Here is a 10,360-nt window from a genome sequence, read left to right as displayed (position 1 = left end):
CCATTATGCACTCTTTGGCTTTGGCTGTATCGGTGGCCAGTATGCACTCTTTGGCTTTGGCTGTATTCATTCTTGTCAGCCAAAGAGGTTGCATTTTGCACTGGCCAGTATTGACATGTAATAAAACATTTTATGAAATAATAAGCTCCATCTTTTGTTACAAAATAGAAACTCTATTTGCAATTAATTTAAACAAAATTGATCATAATAACATTTAGTTTTGAGAATCTATCAATAGATATGAAATGTCTCACGTGAAGTGTCAACTTTGCCTACTCTATACATTATTTTAATCTCTTTGATATGTTGTCATGTTTCATATCTATTCAGTATTGTGTAACAAAAAACAATAGAGATGTATGCAATTATAATACTTAATTAAAAAAAAAAACTTATGCTAAACTAGGTGTCGCTAATGGTCGTTATGGAACAATTTTTACGTTTCAGTAGCGAAAGAATTTTCAAACTACACACTGCTGAATGAAAATTTCAGCACGTAGCGTGTTTGTTTAAAAATGTTAAAATCGTCGACCTTTTTTTAACAACTCGGACGTTTTATACTAGACTCAAATAACCACGTTAAGTGACACGTAACATAACCTACAAACTACAGGCTTTTAAATCAAATTTAAGTAAAATAACAATAACATCTCTTACACAAGCGTACAAATTAACTTTCATTGCGTGTTTTGTTAGATCAACGCATGTTAAAAGTTAACTAAATATTCAATGTATAAGTCGACGTATATAAATACAATTACCTTTCGGATAAAAAAAGAATTATCCAAATCGGTCCACTAGCGGCGGAGTTATGCCGTAACACACATAAAAAAAAAAAAAAAAAATATACCGTCGAATTGAATACCTCCTTCTTTTGGGAAGTCGGTCAAAAAAAAGGAGATTTAATCTTTTCTATTGAAGAGATTTGTGTACACGAGTGAAGGTCGACAAACGTCCTTCAACTGACTATGGACGATTTCCTAAAGCAAAGTATTACAAATATTTGCTAAAAAAAATCCCCTCAGAGAAATCCGTTAAATCACAAGTCTCGAAACGCGGCGGACGTTAGCGTTTCGGTTATTTTATTATCGTAAATATTTTTTTAAGAAGAACTTACTTGCCTGAGATTTTTACCTTTTGACTAAACTATCGCAAAACTTTAATCCGATTGTCCATTATTTCGCAACCAATTCAACTGTTTATTTCCACAACTAAAAATCGAGTAATGTGAGCACCTTCATATAAGCTCATAGGAATCAAAACGAGACTAAACAGTTATGCGATAGTTTGGTCAAAGGTGTGCACACGCTCTAATTTATACTATTATAATAAAGCGTAAAAACACACTTTAGGCTATATATTTTCACGCCATTAAACTTAGGGTGTAATTTATTTGGATAAAAACCCTAATGGGGAAAAGAAGGGAAAGAGACTATTGATTGCTGCCAACATCAAGGAAACAAGATTACCAAGGTTTGTCATATCATGTCATTTTGACATTTGCTATTAATAATTTGACAAACTTAAACAGAAAAAATCACAATTTCATGCGGATAAAGACGTACGGGAAAAGCTAGTTCAGGAATAAGGTTAATTTAAACTCCACGTTTTACACAATAATCTAAGAAATATGCCACGCTAAGTGCCACAATATATAAAGTAAGAAAGCAGCTACGAATTTTGCTACGCAATACACGATGCACACGCTACGATTACCACCAGCTAAGATTTTGTCTCCAAATGAATATTATTTATGATACTAAAAATGGAAGTTTTTGTACAATTAAAAGGGGACAAAGAAATAAATTATAACCTTAATTACTTCGCTTTCTCATTTTCACGGCCCATTGAGGTCCCTCAAAGGGGAAACAATATTTTCCACCGGGGGTAAGGGGTGGGCGGGCGTGCCATCCGGTCGTTTTGTTTAGAGAGTGTCATTAGCTAATTTTAGGTCAAGGCTTCTGTCCGGTGCTGACCAATTATTGAAATTTAAGTCACAAAGCTTCGCTCATAGCATATTTCTTGCTGCTCGTAGCCGCTGAATTTTAAAACGGAAAGAAGTAAAAAGTACGAAGTAAACGGAGAGAATCTTACATTTATATACTCACACGAATTATTTAGTTTTATTAATTTTCCTTAATAATTAATATCTATAACTTTTGAATTGCTTCGTTTTAACATGTTATTACCCTCATACGAGGCTGTGTCGTGAAGGTTTTATACAATATAGTTAACGTCTTACATCCAGACTATCCTCGAGTTCATAGGACAATCTGACGCGATACCCTTTACCTTACAGCTTTTTCTTTTAGAACATTTTTAACAGTGGTAGAGCCCGCTTTAACATCTCCGGTGCAATACCACGACCACACAGAAGACAGGCGTGAAGTGGTGATGAGTGTGGTATTGGGGGTCCAATTTTAGTCCATTTTCTGTTCCGCCCTCTTCTTATAAGGAAAGGATTCGATGGTAAAGTAGATTTGCAGATTAAAGATGCGATATCTACCCTAAATCGACGGAGGAGGAAACGCATGGAAGAGTAAATATCCCCTTTTTATTACGGATGTCTATGGGCATCGGTCACTTCGCCATTTTGGCAGATTTTGGTGGCCGCTTGCTCGTTTGCCACCTAGTTGTATAAAAAAAATATTTTAGACTTAGAAGATTAAAAAATATTCAACAATTTCCTTTACAATCGTGAGATATTGAAGCGTAACATTCCCGCCAATAGTTTTTAATCCCTAGGGCTAGTAGATTACCAGCGCCGGTGAACGTGAGTACATTATTCGTCGTAGCATAGCGAGGCCCGCGGGGTATCGCGCTAGAAATTCAAATGCGTGTAGATTTTGTGGTAATAAAAAGTGTTTCATACCTTACATATTTACAAGTGTGGTTTCAACTAGCAAGGAATTTTACCTTCGTTTTCTCTTGAAAATGTATTTAATAGTTACATTTTTATTCAATCTGCTCAAATAATTTGAAAAGAAATCTACATTATTTTAAGGTAAATAGCTTCGGCGTTTTCTTGTGGAAAATTCACTAATGCTGGGTTTCTGAAGTTTCCATTTATTGTACCATTAACTAATGATTCATTAGTGTTAGCTTGTTAGTTTAAAAACGGATTCTATTAAGATATTGAAACACTAACGATTAATAAAACGTAGTTGGGAATCCGCCCATCAATGCTTGCATTACAATACAAAAATAATTCCAAAATCATATCTCAACAAGACAATAATCTTATAAGAAATAATTAGATGGACTATCCTATTTTACTATATTTATTTATTTGTTTATTAGGTTCACCAAACAGCTTAAAACTAAATACATAATTACAAATGACAATAATGAACTAGAGAAACTAAGTTTTAAACCGAAGTAGGTGTACAACATGACTATACAAAACAACTATGAAAAAAGCGACAAGGTGCAAGTATATTTAATTATTAATATTATATTTAATTCTTGTTTTAAAACTTAAATTTATTAGATTTTATCAAATATATTGTCAATGCGAACGTTTAGATGGATGGACGTTAGGACGTATTTCCTAAACGGATCAACAGACTTCATAGAATTTAGGCATAGATGTAGAAAGTCTGGAAAATACGTACTAGTAATTAAGTTTATTATTCAACACCGTAACGCGGGCAACAGCTAGTATCTAAGACACTCTCGTACACATTTTAACTTCAGTGGTTTCGTTTCACCTTATATCTTTTAAAAATTCTGTATGTAGGTGAAACGTTCCTGATCAAACATTCCGTCGAAGCAAACGCAAAGAGAAAAAATATAGGAAGGGAAGCAATCCCAACGTTACAGCAAAAAGATGTTTTAAACAATGGAATATCCTTCCTGGTTTTTGATCTTTATAGCTATTGTTTATCTATGTAGAAAAAATATAGACTCAACACAACATAGAAACACATTCTTATCAAACAAAAAACAGTTCTGAAGTTACAATAGCACGTTACGTCTGATAAGTGTGCGGAGACCTATTATTTGTCCACTATCCCGTTGTAATGAGGAAATTGTAAAAGTGAAAGTACCTTTAAGGGAATAGAGGTCTCGTAGGGAGAGAAATCTCTATCTTCTATCGGTTAAACTCTATTCACTTTCAACAACATTTGCATAGCACTGCAATCTTAGATGTCTATCGGCAGAGGTCGCGATATGCGGTCGAATGCTCCTTTACCTAATATAAAAAAATTTACATAAGAGTACAAACCTGCGGAAAAAGTCTATTATTTTAATACACAAAAGGTATCCAATAAAAGTTTACAATACGTAGAGAAGTGTAAATATAAGTGTCGTGCAATCCGCACTCGAGGAAACAAATTCAATTTTGAAATTGAAGGCTGCAGGTCGATACTGTGGCTTCGACTGGACGACCGAACACGGTATTAAATAACTTTGTTACGATACTTGGTTAAAATACATTTAGTAAACGATTTGTTCCAACTTCAATATACATTTTAAAATTAAACAAGAAGTTAAATCAAATATGTATATCTTTGGTGTGTTTTTTTCATCAAAAAAGGACTGGGAAAATTACGATTCATATCTCTTCTGTCATATCCATACCCTTCCTGTTAAAATGTAGTCTATTAGCTTTCGCCCTCGACTCCGTCCGTATGTGATCAAAAAAAACAAAATACATAGCCTATGTGTTCTACCATACTATCCTCTACATCTGTGCCAAATTTCATCGAGACCCGTTAACCAATTTAGGTTATAAACTCATAAATATCCATTCATATAATCTTTCGCATTTATAACATTAGTAAGAAGTTTACCTCTAAAAAACTGCCTATAAATGCTTTATTATTTAAATATTAAAATTACATATATCGTTATTCCTACAGATGAAAGGGTTAGATATATTTACGTCCCTTTAGAACCCTTAATACGAAATGCAATTGTCATTGCGGCGTTTGGACAAATAAAAGCAAATGGCGTGATAACGGCTGAATGTTATTCAGAAACTACAATACGCTTTTGCTTGGACTTTTATTGTATGGAGACATCATTAAAGTTCTATTTGAAATGTTATTTGTTAATTTTAATACCAGCTGTAGTTTTCATAGATTAGTAAAATAAAACATATGCACTGTAAATTTTCAGTGCCGTCTATCGGAGGTTGACAACAATTATGTCATCTTGATCTCAACACTGCTGTTTTATGCTCGGTTTCTGAATTTCTGAAGTATTACCTAATGTTTATTTAGTTTTAGATTAACCTATGTTATGTTATGTATGTCAACGGAGTAAAACTTAAGTATACGTCGGAAACGCTTTACATGAAATTATCTTACACTAAATGGTTAATTGTAGCTCGGAAACCGGCAATAAATTGTTAAAACATTTATTTATCCTTGTTTAAAACTATTAAGTTGATTCAGATCAATTACTAACTACGTTTCCAATTTCACAGAGAAATGTATTTTAAAATTATGAAAGCGTATAAATCGAGAGTCTGCGGTAGAGCGGCCATAATCGAATTAAGTTTTCTTTACAACTTTTAACTTTTCTCTCTTTTAATTTCTGTAATTCAATAATATTGTTCAGTTAGAGCTGCGGAATGGAAAGTTTTCCTTTCTTACTTGAAATTCTACTTAATTAAAATAAAAAGAAACAATTCTACCTCACAGTAGGATTAATCAAAAGTATATAGAAATACCAAGTTACTATTCGCCCGCGAATTCAGCGTGGAATTAAAAACAAAAGTAAGCCTATGTGTTCTTCCAGACTATCATCTACATATATGCCAAATTTCATCGAGATCCCTTCAGCCGTTTAGGCTACAAACTTTAACAAACATCCATCCATCTAAGCTTTCGCATTTATAATATTAGTAAGAATGTGAAAATTTATATGGATGGACGATTAATAGACTTTGTAGCCTAAACGGCTGAAGGGATCTCGATGAAATTTGGCATATATGAAAAGGATAGTCTGGAAGAATACATAGGCTATTAGCTTTTGTTTTTTTTATTCCGCGCGGACGGTGTCGCGGGCGAAAGCTAGTTTATAATATTAGTAAGGTTAAATTACAGTTCGGTATAAGTACAATACACCAACTATATAAACGAATAAACATGTCTGGTGCGGTAAAAGGCACTACTTCTGACAGAAAATGTGAAAAACCAGACATAAATATGACAAAAATGAAATGACGAGACCCACAATGTGAGAAAAATCCTGTCATACTTAACAGTTACTGAGGGCGCTAGTGAGCGATGAAAAGTTTGACTTACGCCCACAGTCGGATTTAATTGTTAGAGCGTACGCACACATGAAACTAAAGTATCGCACAACTGTCTAGTCTCGTTTTGATTCCTATGAGCTTCAAGGTACAGACACTTGATTTTTGGTTTTGTTACTAAGCAGGTGAATTTGCTGGAAAACAAGCGACAATCGCACAACAGTGTGCGATAGTTTAATCAAAGGTGTGCGCCCGCACTTAGTCTATTCAAACATGAACCCTTCTGGCAGTTTAAAAACGTAGCTAAAAAAATAACACCGAGTAGTGAAACCTTCTAGTTAATAAACCATAACGCCTCATTAAGATGTAAGTGTAATTAACGCAAGTAGAAAACCTTGTTAGGGTTTTTTAATTATAAAAGCGGAACAAGTTAGGTGAATAATTCGTTTAGCAACACGAATATACTTTTACAAAGAAAATATTACTGACATTCTTAATGCAAACAAAATTACACGTAAAACGAAAACTATGTATCTGTTCAAAGAAATTGAATGGCTGACCAAGACATATTAAGAGCGCGTACAACTAAACAGTTGTGCGACTAAACTCTCGCACAACTGTTTAGTCTCGCTTTGGTTTCGATTGGCTTTATAGAAGTGCGAACATTACTCGATCTCTAGATGTGCAACTAAACAGTTGAGTGGGCTGCGAAACAATCGACAATCAATAATTATACAATTTTAATCAAAAGTGTGCGCCCGTTCTTAAATTCAATCATACTAATATTATAAATGGAAAAGTTTAGGTGGATAGATGGATGTTTCTTAGCGTTTGTAGCCTAAACGGCTCAACGGATCCCCATGAAATTTGGCACAGGTTCAGAGCATAGTCTGGAAGAACACGTAGGCTACTTTTTATCCCGGGAATAGTTACCGTTCACGTGGGATTCATTTATTCAGTTTTTTAATGTTTACTCGATCATTCTGCAATGGTTTAACATATCTTATTGAAATTTGGCACAGATATAAAACAAAGTCTGGAGTACACATGGGATAAGCTTCATCCCCGAGAAATGTCCGGTTCCCGAGGGATACGTTGCTTTAGTTATTTATATATTTCGTATGTTTTCTAATACCACGGGGACGAAGTCGCGGGCAACAGCTAGTAGATTTCCAAATGTGTTACGCATACGATCCAACAGTGACCTCGGTAACAATTCTCTATGTATCAAAACAGATAGTAAAAACACAATAATTACAATACAACAATGTCCATCCACGCGTAACACACAATTCATTCATTTTTATTGTTATTGTTTCCAGCTGCATAGCGTGCTAACACAATAACAATTTTAAAATGCACGTATAAAAATTGTTATTGGAAACAAAACTTGAAACTAATCATCAAATATTGTTAAATAAACAACATGAATTTTATACTTATAAAACAACTAATAAACACCGATTCAGAAACATTTATTAATTTTAATATATTTAAAGGTGACAAACGAGTTAAAAGTCATCTTAATTCGCCGAAACAGGGAAGCTACTTGCCAATGGACATCTACGAATGCAGATACGTTGTCTACATAAAGCATATTTCCCTTTTTTTCGCGTCACTACTACCTATAAGAAAAGTATGGGAAGGGAAATAGTTCCGCAATGTAGATCGTAGAAATAACACTCAAACTAAAGTATGGTAAATTTGTCCTATTTTTAACTCTTGTATTCCTTAAATACTTTTCTCAGACAAAACGCTACAAAATTCTTTTTTTTTTTCACCCTCCAAGTGAATTCTTTAAAGAAAACTACGTATTGTAGTGTAGACAAATTCAATTTGGAAATTGCATTCGTGAAATGGCTTCATTCAGTCGTTCGGTTCATTCAGAGTCATTCAGTTGGACTTAGATTACCTAAGAAATTGGATACCTACTGAATTGTATAATTTTTGAAAAAAAAAACTCGTTCATAATACGCGGTTCACACTAAGTCAGCACAGTTGTTCAATGCGGATGTCTTGTATGAACCCACACTATGCCAGTTGATTACCAGTCGAGTTGTTGAGCGTTACTGACTTACTGTACTGGCCAAGTGTAAACACATAATACATTAGTAGGGTTATCTCTCTTATAGTTTACTTTAAGTCTGTAAAATGATGTTACTTTTTATGTTTGTATTTTTCTTAAATTTATAGTAACTTTTTTGTTTACAGATAATAAGCGAGGCATACTTTATTATGAAAACAATTTATTATTAAAGTATGTTGCTCGGATAATATTATTATACTTCCATCTCGCTAGATGGCGTGTTGCTTAAGTTATAAGATTACCAGTACCTTAAGAAGCCTTTAATATATTCCGAGAGTATTTGTGAGAAAATACAGATAATATTTAGTGTATTATAAAAGTAGGCAACCCTAATTTTGACACACCAGGATTGTTAATATTCTGTTACAAAAGAAATTAATAATTCAGCAAAATAATGAGAGAATAGAATCAACGTATCAAAATATTTTAGCGAATTTAAACGGCCAGTTACTTTTTTGCCACCTTCTTTTTTTTTAAAAAGTTTTAAAATATTGAATCCTATCAACTTTCCCGTAACACGCTGCAAAGATCGAGTACATTTGAATCGTTCAATTCGTTTGAACTCTACACGTCTAGGGCCGTGTCAATTCCCAATCCACTTTGGAGTTCGCGAGTGTAACTCAGGCGTAGTGAATGATGAATGGTGACGTTGAATGAATGAATGACAGTACAGTGTACAGACAGTACAGCTAAAGATAAACATAGACGACGTATGCATTGAAAAAAATAATTGTATTGATGGATGGTGGTAACTGAAAATTTTTTTTTTATTCTTGTATGTATTGATATAACTCAAAAACTACTGGGCCGATTTCAAAAATTCTTTCACCATTAAAAAGTTAATCAGCTAGTAACATAGGCTATGTTTTTATTTCACGCGGACGAAGTCGCAAGCAACAGCTATGTTACATATGTAAATTCAATGGAAATAAAAGAAAACCAACCCATCGAAAACAATTACCTTCATAAGATTGAATCCACAGACTTATTAAAAAATAGACATGTTTGTATATTAATTATTATTGAACCTGACTATATAGTGAAATTAGCTTCTCACTTAGTAGAACATCACATATATCTCGTATTTTTAAACATAACTTGACATCTGGCAACAAGTGAATGAAACGGATAGTAAAATAAAGTCCTCGACTACATGTCTTGTGTAAAATATTATAAACAAATTGATAATCCAATCTTACTATGATAATATTATAAATGCGTAAGTTTAGATGGATAGATAGATGGATGGATGGATGGATGGATGTTTGTTAAAGTTTGTAGCCTAAACGGCTAAACGGGTTTTGATGAAATTTAGCATAGATGTAGAGGAAAGGCTAGAAGAACACATAAGCTATTCACTTTTGTTTTTTTTTCAATTCCACGCGGACGGAGTCGCGGGCGAAAGCTAGTTTTAAAATAAAGAAAAATTTTCACTGCATCATTTGTAGAAAAAACTACGCAAAGAATATTAATTACTGTTGTTCTTACAAAGCCATCATTTCCACAAGGAAATATTCTCGGGGCATCTCAGCAAAGTGCAAGTTAAAACAGCGTTATTTTATATTAAAATGAGAGGGCGATTGTTTGCTTTGAGCCAGTGAACTGTGAATGCAAAGTTAACGAGATGTAACAAGATGTTAACGTTTACACGAATTGTAGGAAAATAACCGTTGTTTAACACTGTCGCGGGTGTAGTGTCGTCAGTGGAAGCCCACCACGATTATAAATATGCAGTAATCAATCTTTAACGATGTCAAACGCGCAATTTCTTTTAAAACAAAGTTATCGATTCACGTATTATAATTATGGATGAAGCGTTTTGACTTTCTTGTACTAACTAGTTTTTCCCGCGCCTCCGTCCACTTGGAATTTAAAAAAAAAAACAAAATTAAGTAACCCACGTGTTCTTCCAGCACTAACCTCTACATCTATCGAAATTCGTTCATCCGTTTAAAATATAAAATAAATAAAATAAAACAATGTTTAATCCTTTGTCAACACTACAATTATAAACAAAAAAAATATTAAACACAAAAAATGAGAAACATAACTAATGAAATGAAAAAAAA

The sequence above is a fragment of the Papilio polytes genome, unplaced genomic scaffold, assembly GCF_000836215.1.
Source record: "Papilio polytes unplaced genomic scaffold, Ppol_1.0 DF824382.1, whole genome shotgun sequence".
In the NCBI taxonomy this organism is placed as follows: Eukaryota; Metazoa; Arthropoda; class Insecta; order Lepidoptera; family Papilionidae; genus Papilio; species Papilio polytes.
The sequence above is the reverse complement of the archived record's forward strand: the minus strand, read 5'-3'. Positions refer to the sequence as shown.